The following is a 14,473-nucleotide window of genomic DNA, read 5'->3' as shown; positions in this document are numbered from 1 at the left end:
GGTTTTGTGGGTTTCTTCTGTGTGTTGGTTTGTTCTGATCTCTGCCTATTGTGTGTATTTAGTGTAGTGAGTGCTCCTTTATAAACCAGTAGTTGTAACTCTTCCATAGTTGTATTTTCATTTATTTTGTTGTGTATGATTCTGTTGATAGTTGTTATTGTTGTTTCGACTTGTGGGTTATTTGGTGGTATATGCAAGAATGGTCTAATGTCTGTATTTGTGTCTTTGTATTCTATATATGTTAGCTGAAATTTTTCTTCTATATCTAACATGTGTGTCACTTCATGTTCTATTTGTGCTTGTTATGGTGGCTGTCTTAAGATTTAGTTTTCCTCTGGTTGTTTAATTGATGCATGGTGTTCTTTGTTTGTGTGCTCTGGGATGTTTGAGTCCATTACTCTATTTTCTTCTTCTTCTTCTGAGTGCACATTATTTTGTTCCAGTATTTGTTATGCTTGTTGATTGATGTTTTCTAATTCTGACAGGGGTATCCTGTTATTTTTGATTACTTCACGGATCTGATCAGCTAGTCGTTTTTCTGTTAAAAATTTCAATTCTAGGTATCTGGTAATAAATTTTGTGTATAGTTGTGATCTGTATCCAGTTGTGTTGGTTCCTAAGTATGTTGCTTGGTAATAACAGAACATGAGGTGTCAGTTAACTTCATCTGACCATATCATCCTCTGTCTTCGTTTTCCTTCTAGAGTGGTTGCAGGAAGCATATCCTGCAAAACACCTCTATTTGGATTTAAATCATTTTCCGTGTAGCTAGCAATGTCGTTACCATTGTGGACAGTCATAGGGTTCAAGCGTCGTCCCTGACCATGACAGCACTTGTCCGAGGCTTCATTAGTTCTGTCCTGAACCAACTAATCACACTAAACGGGGGGTTATCCCTATTAGTGGTTTCTTCTTTTCGTCACCTTTTACGACTGGCAGAATGTACTGGAGGCCTATTCTTTTCCCGGGCCTCCACGGGTATTATTATTATTTCTCTTTCCTGTCTCAGACGTTATGTTTGGTTAATAATGGAAAGTGACACGGACCTTGATCAAGCGTGACTTCCTTTTAAATGTGTGGTATATGTTACATTGTATTTAGGAACATCTATCAATAATTACAGATTTCTGTAGTTGTATATATACGTTTGGATGTAGCCGCATTGCGTTGATGTACTGGTGGATATTGTGTGATACGACTCCTGTAGTTGACAGTATAATTGGTATAATGTCAACATGATCCTGATGCCACATGTCCTTGGCTTCCTCAGCCAGTTGGATGTATTTTTCAATTTTTTCTCCTGTTTTCTTCTGTATATTTGTTGTATTGGGTATGGATATTTCGATTAGTTGTGTTAATTTCTTCTTTTTCTTGGTGAGTATGATGTCAGGTTTGTTTATATGGTGTTGTTTTATCTGTTACAATGGTTCTGTTACAGTATAATTTGTATTCATCATTCTCCAGTACATTTTGTGTTGCGTACTTGTATGTGGGAACGAGTTGTTTTATTAGTTTATGTTGTATGGCAAGTTGTTGATGTATTATTTTTGCTACATTGTCATGTCTTCTGGGATATTCTGTATTTGCTAGTATTGTACATCCACTTGTGATATGATCTACTGTTCCTATTTGTTGTTTGCAAAGTCTGCATTTATCTGTTGTGGTATTGGGATCTTTAATGATATGCTTGCTGTAATATCTGGTGTTTATTGTTTGATCCTGTATTGCAATCATGAATCCTTCCATCTCACTGTATGTATTGCCTTTTCTTACCCATGTGTTGGATGTGTCTTGATCGATGTGTGGCTGTGTTAGATGATACGGGTGCTTGCCATGTAGTGTTTTCTTTCTCCAATTTACTTTCTTGGTATCTGTTGATGTTATGTGATCTAAAGGGTTGTAGAGGTGTTTATGAAATTGCAATGGTGTAGCCGATGTATTTATATGAGTGATTGCTTTGTGTATTTTGCTAGTGTCTGCTCGTTCTATAAAGAATTTTCTTAAATTGTGTACCTGTCCATAATGTAGGTTTTTTATGTCAATAAATCCCCTTCCTCCTTCCTTTCTGCTTAATGTGAATCTTTCTGTTGCTGAATGTATGTGATGTACTCTACATTTATGGCTTTGTGATCGTGTATGTGTAATGAGTGCTTATAGGTCTGTCTTAAGATTTCGTTTTCCCCTGATTGTTTAATTGACGCATGTTGGTCTTTGTTTGTTTGCTCTGGGATGTTTGAGTCCATTACTCTATTTTCTTCTTCTTCTTCTGATTGCACATTATTTTGTTCCAGTATTTGTTGTACTTGTTGTTTGATGTTTTCTAATTCTGACAGGGGTATCCTGTTATTTCTGATTATTACACGAATCTGATCAGTTAGTAGATATTCTGTTAGAAATTTTAATTCTGGGTATCTGGTAAGAAATGTTGTGTATACTTGTGATCTGTATCCAGTTGTGTTGGTTCCTAAGTTTGTTGCTTCGTAATAACAGAAAATGAGTTGTCAGTTAACTTCATCTGACCATCTCATCTTCTGTCTTTGTTTTCCTTCTAGAGTGGTTGCAGGAAGTATATCCTCCAAAACACCTCTATTTGGATTTAAATCATTTGCCGTGTGGCTAGCAGTGTCGTTACCAATGTGGACAGGCATAGGGTTCAAGCGTCGTCCCTGACCATGACAGCGCTTGTCCGTGGCTTCATTAGTTCTGTCCTGAACCAACTAATCACCTTAAAAGGGGGGTTAGCCCTATTAGTGGTTTGTTCTTTTCGTCGCATTTTACGACTGGCAGAACATACCGGAGGCCTATTCTTTTCCTGGGCCTCCACGGGGTTTATTATTATTATTATTATTATTATTATTATTATCAGTATTATTATAATCTATATACATAAATACATTTGTGAGGAACGCTCAGGACGTCGCATGGTCCTACCCTCACATGTAGTTTTTTCTTTTTTCAATCTTGCAGGACGATTGACAGCAGTATTGAAGTAAACTGATTCCATGTATGGTTCATCAGATCCAGTTGATTTAATTCTGTAGGCATGCTAGGACAACTATACAAAACCTCTCTCACAACAGCAGCGCTCGTCCTTAGATTATTATTTCTGCACGACAACACAAATTCTTTTCATTTATGATGACGTGTTGTTGTGTTTTCCATAGATTGAAAAGGTATTTAAAGATTGACACTGAGTCACAGCGCCAGAGATTGCGCCAAAGACTATTTTTGGCCGCCTCCACTTGGCAGTAGTAGTTCAGAGGTTGCCGTGGGCAGTGCTTGTTGAGAGGATGTCGATAGCAGTGCTAGTTGAGGGCATGTCGTGTGCAGTTGTTCTGTTGGGCGAGATAGCCGATGTTGTTTGATTGGGGATGTTGCAATGATCACAGCTTATTTTTCATCAATATATATGAAAGTAACAAAATATTTTTTATTTCAAATTTCCTAAATAACAATGCCTCTTGGTCACAGGTTCAGTCAACAAAGCATCTGGCTTGTGTTCATGTATTAGACTGTAATTCTGGTTTCTATATGCAATTATAGTATTTCTGGTTTTTTAATTACTTCATTGTATATGGTGTTTAAAATATCTTGTCGTATCGAGGAAGAACCGTGCCAGATGTGTACATTGAATCACACTTCCACGCACAGAACAGTTACACTTGTGCTTTGTTGTTTCATAGCTTTTATAATTGCAGGGGACTTAATTAATCAATTGTGTTAACGGAAATTTCCTTTCATTGTTTATTGTTATTTTATGCAGTCAGATTGCGTACTAATACTACTCAGGGCCAACCGGTTACGAGACTCCGTAACCGGACATACAGCGACTAAAATTATTTGCATTATCATTTAATATAAATAAACCCCCATGCACGTGGCGACCGCTGCTTCGGATCGTCCCTTGGAATCTTCTGATAGTAAAAATAGCAGACAGTAGTATTGCTATAGTAATTTGTAGTTTAGTAATTGTAGTCTATATTGCATGTTTAGATTTGGTAATTGAACATTTGTAGTTGTCTTGTCATTTTTCTGATGGTATTTTTGTGGAATTTAATTTTTGATGAGTCGTACACGGGTTTGACAATTTTGTGCAATTGTGAAGGTTTTAAGTGTTCGTTAGGCGTGTTTGTCGGGAAGCATTTCGTGTGAATGGTATTGTTGGTGATAAAGTGTATATTGTGTGTAATTTTCGTATAATGACGAGTTTTGTATGTTTTGTAAATGATTACGCGATCGATGAAAAAAGGCAAAAATGATGGATAGCCAGTATGACGAAATTGTTAACATGGCGAACTCTCCAACACAGGAGAACACTATGATGAACAATGAAGTAGAAAATAATTTAATAAGCAGGGAAAATAGTTCGGAACCAGTTCAAAATTCTTCACAATCGGAAAGTTCTCAGAATATAAGATTAACTACAGAAGATTCTGAAATAGTATCGAACACAGATAGCTTTACAGCTATGACGAAGGAAATTAGTTTTACGGGAAATGTTAGGGGCGAAAAGAATTTTGAACCAGTTAATATGGAGCAGTTGATGGGTCCTATATTAAATTTGGGATCACAGATGGGAACTTTGGCAGCACGGTTAGACTCACAAATAGGAACAATTAAAACTGGTATAGGAATAATGGAAACACGGTTAGACTCATAAATAGGAACAATTAAAACTGAGATGGGAACAATAGAAACGCGGTTAGACTCACTGGGATCACAGTTAGGATCTGAATTAAAAATACAGATGGGAACTTTGGCAACTCGGTTAGAAACTGATATGGGAAAAATGGAAACACGGTTAGATTCACGAATAGGGACATGTTTTAAAAACATGAAGATGAATTAAAGAAAGAAATTAGAGAAGAAGTACAACCGATTTTGAATGCTCACAATAATAGATTAATTTCAATAGAAATCAGACAAAAGGAACAGGATAGAGAACAGGAAGAAAGAGACCGCGTGATAGTACAAAAATTTTCAGAGTTAAATTTACAACGTGCACACGATAAGGAAGAAATATTTGAAAGAATCGAGGAATCCGTACCAAATGACAGAATAACTAACCTAACACAACAATATGAACAGTTAACTACTAAATGTGTTAATACTGAAACCCGAGTCGCGACACTTACGGAAGACGTAAATAAACAGAAAGAACAAATAGGTGACTTATCGGAAAGAGTTGAGTAGATTTCAGATAAATTGACAAGTCTTAGTTTAAATGGGGACAGAGATTCAGATGATACAGCTCCATTGCCATTTGCAGAAGCCGAAGAGTACCAGAACATAAATAAACATGCTGAAAATCAGGGAAAATTTAAGGAACGCGTTAAAAGGGATTTGAGGCTTTACGAAAGCAAGTCAAACAAATTGAAAGCGAAATCGTAGGAAAAGACAGCAGAAGAAATTCAGAATCACAGATAGCAGCAGGTTTTGAAGAAAATAATTTATTTCATTTACGAGACGCAATAAGAGAGCGCGAGGCGCGCGAACTTGACAATAATCGACATTCAGACTGGGACAGACGCGGTAGGTCTTTGTCACCATGAGGCGAAAACTTTTTTACTATAAACACTTTTTAACTGTTCGTAAATTTAAGATCTTTCGCAATTCTAAGAATGACATACATCCATGTTCATGGTTGGATCAATTTATGTACCCACTTCCACCAAATTGGTCACTAAGTCACAAACTGGAATTTATGTGCAGCTATTTAAGTCCTCAGGGGAGTCACTACACTAAGTGAATATGTGCTGTAGCGTGCACAGGGCTCCGAGCTGTAGTGGTGCTATTTCCCTTTTAGTTTTCTGCACCGTGCCTACTCTTTTACTATTCTTTGTATCTATCAAAACAACTCTTCAACTATCAATCTATCTAGAGAGTCGGTAAAGAATAACCGGATATGACTATTTTACCCAAAAGTGATTTCGGAAATTACCGTTTGGACTTACTGTATCATCAGCAGCATTCATTCGTAGTTTAAACGAAATTTTACCTGTTTATCTTCGTGACAATATTACTTCACATGTTGACGATATTCTTATTGCTAAACGTTCTTGGAGTGAGCATAACAAAATTTTGGATTCATTATTACGTATTTTTGCAAGAGTTGGCATTACAGTGAATTTGGGAAAATCTGAATTTGGTCGTTCTCAGGTGACATTTCTTGGTCATATTATTTCTACAGAAGGTATTCTTCCTGATCTAGAGAAACTAGACGGTATTCGTAATTATGCTGTTCCTACTACAAAACGTGATGTTCGTAGCTTCCTTGGTGTCTGTAATTTTCTTAGACGCTTTGTTAGATTGGACAATTTGGCCACACCTCGTTTATGTGAACTTTCTGGAAAGAATTCTAATTGGTGTTGGGATGAGGAAGCTCAATCAGAATTTGAACAACTTCGTGATGCTTTAGTTGCTGCTCCACTTCTTTCACATCCGGATTTATCTAAAGATTTTTGTATGGCGACGGACTCATCATACAAAGGCCTAGATGCACACTTATTTCAAGAGATAGAAGAAAACGGCGTTGTAGTGCAGAAAACTATTGCGATTGGAAGTCGTGTTCTCTCTAAATCAGAAAAGAATTATTAGATTACGGAACTTGAAGCCTTGGCTGTTGTTTGGGCTTTCACAAAATTTCGCATATTTTTGTATGGCAGACATACTAAGGTTCACCGATCATCGAGCTCTGGAATTTCTTATGTCAACATAATTAACACATGGAAGATTGTCACGATGGACGCTGTATCTACAGGAATTTGATTTTAGTATTGTTTATATACAGGGTTCTTCAAATATTATTGCTGATGTTTTATGACGTGCACCTATGGGTTTGAAACAAAGTGTTGAGAAGGACTGCAAAGAAAACAATTATTGTTTGATGTATATTCAAGGTGTTGCGTTTGAAAATTTTATTTCGTCTTCGCTCCAGGACATCGCTAAGGAGCAAAATAAGGATCCAATCTGGAAGGACATTAAGGAGAAGTGGAGGAGAAACGAAAGCGTAGCGAATAGACATTATTATTTAGTTCGCAATGATATTCTTTTTAGACGAAAATCGGTCGACAACTCTGTTTGGTTAGTTTGCATTCCAGATGAGTGGGTTAATAAATTGATTTGGTACACACATTTCAGTTATGCACACTTTGGTCCCAGAAAATGCTTTCATAAATTACGAGAAAATTGCTACTTGAGTAATATGGAAAAACGTATTCGATCTGTTGTTGCCAAATCCAAATTATGTCAAAAGGCTAAGCCGCCAACTATGTCTCACAGAGCACCGTTGTTTCCTATCACTCCAGCGAAATTAAAGGAGATGGCTGCAGTCGATTTGTTTGGTCCAGTGGTTCGTTCTACTAATGGTTTTGCGTACATTTTGGTAGCAGTGGAATTGACATAAAAATATGTGTGTTTTACACCTTTACGCAAAGCAACAGCTCGTTCAGTATCTAATGCTTTCATCAAACATTTTCTTATAGAAGTGGGTCATGTTGATAAAGTTATATCAGATAATGGATCACAGTTTCGCTCTAAAATTTGGCTTCATACTCCACGGCGTCGTAAGATTAAACCAATTTTCATTTCACTTTTTCACGCTCAATCTAACGCTTCAGAGTAATGGATGAAGGAAATCAATAAATTGTGTCGACTTTATTGTCATCAGAATCACAGAACGTGGGATCAGTATCTTCATATTTTTCAAAACATTCTGAATGAACTCCCTAATGATTCAACTTCTTTGCCGCCTATATTGAGATTAAGCACCGGCAAATCGTATTTCTGAAATCGTTCCTTTTCCGCCTTCACGGAAACTGCGGCATTCTGAAGTTGCCAACCTGGCTCTACAAAATATTGCATCTGCGGCTGCTAGAAGAGAGAAATCAGCTAAACGTCCTGGTCGTTTAAAAACCTTGTCAGTTGGTCAAAAGGTGTTAATTAAGTCTCACCGTTTGTCTCACAAAGGAAAAGGCTTGTGTCGCAAATTTTTTCTGCTTTATAACGGTCCATATAGAGTTCGCAAAATTATTCATGATAACACTGTCGAAGTAGAAACTCTTAAATCTCGGTGCTCTAAGGGAATACATCATATATCGAACGTTAAAAATTTTTGTGGAATGACATACTTTTGAGAAACTAACAGTTATACGTAAACATGCAGAGAATACAAGGATACCGCGCCGTGTTCTGCTGGCGGCACATACTCAAAGCAACAGTCAAGTCTGCGCGCCGCACAAGGCAGTCGTTGACCGCAAACAATTACTTCCTATGTCACGCGTACCTACAGCTGATCGAGCGCTCAGTGCGAATGCACTGACAGCAGTAAACAAACACACAGTCTAATTTCTCTGATTAAATTCAGTATCAAGCTATAGTGACTTGATAAATTATGTTATTAACGTTCAGTTTTTTCAGGATACAATTGTATAAAATATTTAAGAACTTCAGGTAAATTCTGTGTGTGTCCGACGTTAAGAGGACTTGCTTTCGAGAAAATTTCAGGAAGAATGTAATTCCGAAGAAGAAAGTAATAAACTAAAAAGGTAACTATTAATTGAGTTTATTTTTCAGGTAACATATTTCCACTTAGGTACGTACTTCAGACGTAATTTGCTGCTCGAGATTACGTGATAGATACTTTGTGTTAACTGATTTTGACAATGATTGATTAATGAACAGGGTTGTTACTTATGTATATTATGCATCGCTTGGCTGCACTGCTTTTTCACTGATGTCACATTTTTTTTATTATGTGCCTGCTGTGCTTATTTATTTAAATTATAATTGTCACCTGATTAGTTGTGCTGATATGGTTATGTATGTAAGGTATACTTTGTGATTTATCTGCTTGCGCCTTCATGTTTACTTATTAAGATTACATATGAACATTTATTTGCTTATGCTGATATGATGCTAATGACCTGTTTATTATGTAAGATATATATTTGCTGCTTTGCGTATGGATTGCATATTTACACATTTCTGTTTTGTTGTCATAACTACTCTTTAATTTGGTATATAGAAATGCTGATATACGGTGTACGAACCTGGAGTTTAGGTCACTCTATGGTATTAATTATAGACTGCTCGCTTGGCAGAGCCTCGTTATAGGGATTGTGCTACATCCACTTGTTAACATTCTGTACTCTACTGGTATATTTACTCGCTATTGCATGTTTTGCTTACGCTCAGTGACTTATATTTTAAGATAACAAAATGAACTGCTATAATTCTACAACCGACATTGGTGCAAGAAACTTCATTGAAGTCACATGAGCTAGAGGTTTTATGGAAGCTGTATAAATCTATGCTAATAGAAAGGAAGCTAACGACATGACATACCAACACTAGGTGTAGACCATTGACAGGTATTACACTGCATTCTTCGTGAGCAATTGAAATAGCAAGTGACACTTGACACAGGAAATACTCCACATGTTTGCTTCTGTTTTGACATGATGTTGAAGTGGTGTACATGCTGTGAAATATTACGATCATTCACACTCCGTACTCGTACTTACTTACAGAAAGTTATTCAAACTAAGGTCATGTATGCATTTCTTTTATTTAATGATGGACGAGGTAACCAAAATGTATTTTATAATTCATAGTGAGTAGAAGATTTGTGTCAGATGGATTACACAGAGGTTGTGTGTGGACATTGTGTCTTCGGATTGTATGGGATGATGATTTGAAGTTTGCACTAGGATTTTATCTGTACTTGTTCGAGGAGACTGACTACAGGAAAGAGTTGTTATGGAAGTGAAATGATATTGGCGATAACGTTTATATGTATCGACGTATTGAAGAGGTATTATTGAGGTATTGAGAACGTGAAGTTGATAATTATTGGAGTTTTGGTGGACAAGAGGTATGGTAAATGATATTGATGATAAGGTTTATATGTATCGACGTAAGAGGTATTATTGAAGTATTAAGATTATGTGATGCTGATGATTATTGGAGTTTTGGTGGATAAGAGGTAAAGTAAGTGAGAAGCATTTTTTTTTGTTGGTTTATATGGAACAAGGAGGATGAAGATGGCAGACTAGAACACTCAAGTAGAAGGAAGGTTGTCTACACACACACTTTGTTAAATCAGTAAGCAGTATATACTTTTTTTGAGAGAGAGGAAGTATTTGCATATATTGGCACACTGACAGTTGTTCAGCAACCATACATTTGATTTGGCTTGGCAAACATTGGTCTTGACATGATGACTATGACATAGACTAACTATTATTGACTGTTATACACTGCTGCCACTACTACTTGATACAAATGTTGAACATTTATTATAATTTTATGTTTAGTGTAAGAGCATTGATAATAATTTTGTAAAAATAATTGTGTGTGCATTCAAACTGTTGTTCGTGCTTACACGTATTAACATTCATGGGTGCCACTTGGAAATGTTTAATTTCTGCTGATAAACTCTGATGAACTGTTTGATTAGTGATAGTGAATATTATGGAGTGTTACCTGCATTTTTCCTAAGGGCATTCAGCTTCACTGTATGGTTAAATGATGATGGCGACCTCTTGTGTAAAGTATTCCGGAAGTAAAATAGTCCCCCATTCGGATCTCCAGAAGGGGACTACTCAAAAGGACGCCGTTATCAAGAGAAAGAAAACTGGCATTCTACGGATCGGAGCGTGGAATGTCAGATCCCTTAATCGGGCAGGTAGGTTAGAAAATTTAAAAAGGGAAATGGATAGGTTAAAGTTAGATATAGTGGGAATTACTGAAGTTCGGTGGCAGAAGGAACAAGACTTCTGGTCAGGTGAATACAGGGTTATAAATACAAAATCAAATAGGGGTAATGCAGGAGTAGTTTTAATACTGAATAAAAAAACAGGAGTGCGGGTAAGCTACTACCAACAGCATAGTGAACGCATTATTGTGGCCAAGATAGATACGAAGCCCATGCCTACTACAGTAGTACAAGTTTATATGCAAACTAGCTCTGCAGATGATGAAGAAATTGATGAAATGTATGATGAGATAAAAGAATTTATTCAGGTAGTGAAGGGAGATGAAAATTTAATAGTCATTGGTGACTGGAATTCTACAGTAGAAAAAGGGAGTGAAGGAAACATAGTAGGTGAATATGGATTGGGGCTAAGATATGAAAGAGGAAGCCGTTTGGTAGAATTTTGCACAGACCATAACTTAATCGTAGCTAACACTTGGTTCAAGAATCATAAAAGAAGGTTGTATACATGGAAGAATCCTGCAGATACTAGAAGGTATCAGATAGATTATATAATGGTAAGACAGAGATTTAGGAGCCAGGTTTTAAATTGTAAGACACTTCCAGGGGCAGATGTGGACTCTGACCACAATCTATTGGTTATGAACTGTAGATTAAAACTGCAGAAACTGCGAAAAGGTGGGACTTTAAGGAGATGGGACGTGGATAACTGACTAAACCAGAGGTTGTACAGAGTTTCAGGGAGAGCATAAGGGAACAATTGACAGGAATGGGGGAAAGAAATACGGTAGAAGAAGAATGGGTAGCTCTGAGGGATGAAATAGTGAAGGCAGCAGAGGGTCAAATACACTCCTGGAAATGGAAAAAAAGAACACATTGACACCGGTGTGTCAGACCCACCATACTTGCTCCGGACACTGCGAGAGGGCTGTACAAGCAATGATCACACGCACGGCACAGCGGACACACCAGGAACCGCGGTGTTGGCCGTCGAATGGCGCTAGCTGCGCAGCATTTGTGCACCGCCGCCGTCAGTGTCAGCCAGTTTGCCGTGGCATACGGAGCTCCATCGCAGTCTTTAACACTGGTAGAATGCCGCGACAGCGTGGACGTGCCCCGTATGTGCAGTTGACGGACTTTGAGCGAGGGCGTATAGTGGGCATGCGGGAGGCCGGGTGGACGTACCGCCGAATTGCTCAACACGTGGGGCGTGAGGTCTCCACAGTACATCGATGTTGTCGCCAGTGGTCGGCGGAAGGTGCACGTGCCCGTCGACCTGGGACCGGACCGCAGCGACGCACGGATGCACGCCAAGACCGTAGGATCCTATGCAGTGCCGTAGGGGACCGCACCGCCACATCCCAGCAAATTAGGGACACTGTTGCTCCTGGGGTATCGGCGAGGACCATTCGCAACCGTCTCCATGAAGCTGGGCTACGGTCCCGCACGCCGTTAGGCCGTCTTCCGCTCACGCCCCAACATCGTGCAGCCCGCCTCCAGTGGTGTCGCGACAGGCGTGAATGGAGGGACGAATGGAGACGTGTCGTCTTCAGCGATAAGAGTCGCTTCTGCCTTGGTGCCAATGATGGTCGTATGCGTGTTTGGCGCCGTGCAGGTGAGCGCCACAATCAGGACTGCATACGACCGAGGCACACAGGGCCAACACCCGGCATCATGGTGTGGGGAGCGATCTCCTACACTGGCCGTACACCACTGGTGATCGTCGAGGGGACACTGAATAGTGCACGGTACATCCAAACCGTCATCGAACCCATCGTTCTACCATTCCTAGACCGGCAAGGGAACTTGCTGTTCCAACAGGACAATGCACGTCCGCATGTATCCCGTGCCACCCAATGTGTTCTAGAAGGTGTAAGTCAACTAACCTGGCCAGCAAGATCTCCGGATCTGTCCCCCATTGAGCATGTTTGGGACTGGATGAAGTGTCGTCTCACGCGGTCTGCACGTCCAGCACGAACGCTGGTCCAACTGAGGCGCCAGGTGGAAATGGCATGGCAAGCCGTTCCACAGGACTACATCCAGCATCTCTACGATCGTCTCCATGGGAGAATAGCAGCCTGCATTGCTGCGAAAGGTGGATATACACTGTACTAGTGCCGACATTGTGCATGCTCTGTTGCCTGTGTCTATGTGCCTGTGGTTCTGTCAGTGTGATCATGTGATGTATCTGACCCCAGGAATGTGTCAATAAAGTTTCCCCTTCCTGGGACAATGAATTCACGGTGTTCTTATTTCAATTTCCAGGAGTGTAGGTAAAAAGACGAGGGCTAGTAGAAATCCTTGGGTAACAGAAGAAATATTGAATTTAATTGATGAAAGGAGGAAATATAAAAACGCAGTAAATGGAGCAGGCAAAAGGGAATACAAACGTCTCAAAAATGAGATCGACAGGAAGTGCAAAATGGCTAAGCAGGGATGGCTAGAGGACAAATGTAAGGATGTAGAGGCTTATCTCACTAGGGGTAAGATAGATACTGCCTACAGGAAAATTGAAGAGACCTTTGGAGAAAGGTGAGCCACTCGTATGAATATCAAGAGCTCAGATGGAAACCCAGTTCTAAGCAAAGAAGGAAAGCAGAAAGGCGGAAGGAGTATATAGAAGGTCTATACAAGGGCGATGTTCTTGTCGACAATAGTATGGAAATGGAAGAGGATGTAGATGAAGATGAAATGGGAGATACGATACTGCGCGAAGAGTTTTATAGAGCACTGAATGACCTGAGTCGAAACAAGGCCCCGGGAGTAGACAACATTCCACTGGAACTATTGACGGCCTTGGGAGAGCCAGTCCTGGCAAAACTCTACCATCTGGTGAGCAAGATGTATGAGACAGGCGAAATACCCTCAGACTTCAAGAAGAATATAATAATTCCAATCCCAAAAAAAGCAGGTGCTGACAGATCTGAAAATTACCGAACTATCCTTTTAATAAGTCACAGCTGAAAAATACTAACGCGAACTCTTTACAGACGAATGGAAAAACTAGTAGAAGCCGACCTCGGCGAAGATCAGTTTGGATTCCGCAGAAATGTTGGAACACGTGAGGCAATACTGACCCTACGACTAATCTTAGAAAATAGATTGAGGAAAGGCAAACCTAGATTTCTAGCATTTGTAGACTTACAGAAAGCTTTTGACAATGTTGACTGGAATACTCTCTTTCTATTCTAAAGGTGGCAGGGGCAAAATACAGGGAGCGAAAGGCTATTTACAATTTGTACAGAAAGCAGATGGCGGTTATAAGAATCGAGGACATGAAAGGGAAGAAGCGGTTGAGAAGGGAGTGAGACAGGGTTGTAGCCTCTCCCCAATGTTATTCAATCTGTATACTGAGCAAGCAGTAAAGGAAACAAAAGAAAAATTTGGAGTAGGTATTAAAGTCCATGAAGAAGAAATAAAAACTTTGAGGTTCGCCGATGACGTTGTAATTCTGTCAGATGCAGCAAGGACTTTGAAGAGCAGTTGAATGGAATGGACAGTGGCTTGAAAGCAGGATATAAGACGAACATCAACAAAAGCAAAACGAGGATAATGGAATGTAGTCGAATTAAGTCGGGTGATGCTGAGGGAATTAGATTAGGAAATGAGACCCTTAAAATAGTAAAAGAGCTTTGTATTTGGGGAGCAAAATAACTGATGATGGTCGAAGTAGAGAGAATATAAAATGTAGACTGGCTATGGCAAGGAAAGCGTTGCTGAAGAAGAGAAATTTGTTAACATCGACTATAGTTTTAA

The sequence above is a fragment of the Schistocerca cancellata genome, chromosome 9 (assembly GCF_023864275.1).
Source record: "Schistocerca cancellata isolate TAMUIC-IGC-003103 chromosome 9, iqSchCanc2.1, whole genome shotgun sequence".
Classification (NCBI taxonomy): Eukaryota; Metazoa; Arthropoda; class Insecta; order Orthoptera; family Acrididae; genus Schistocerca; species Schistocerca cancellata.
The sequence above is the reverse complement of the archived record's forward strand: the minus strand, read 5'-3'. Positions refer to the sequence as shown.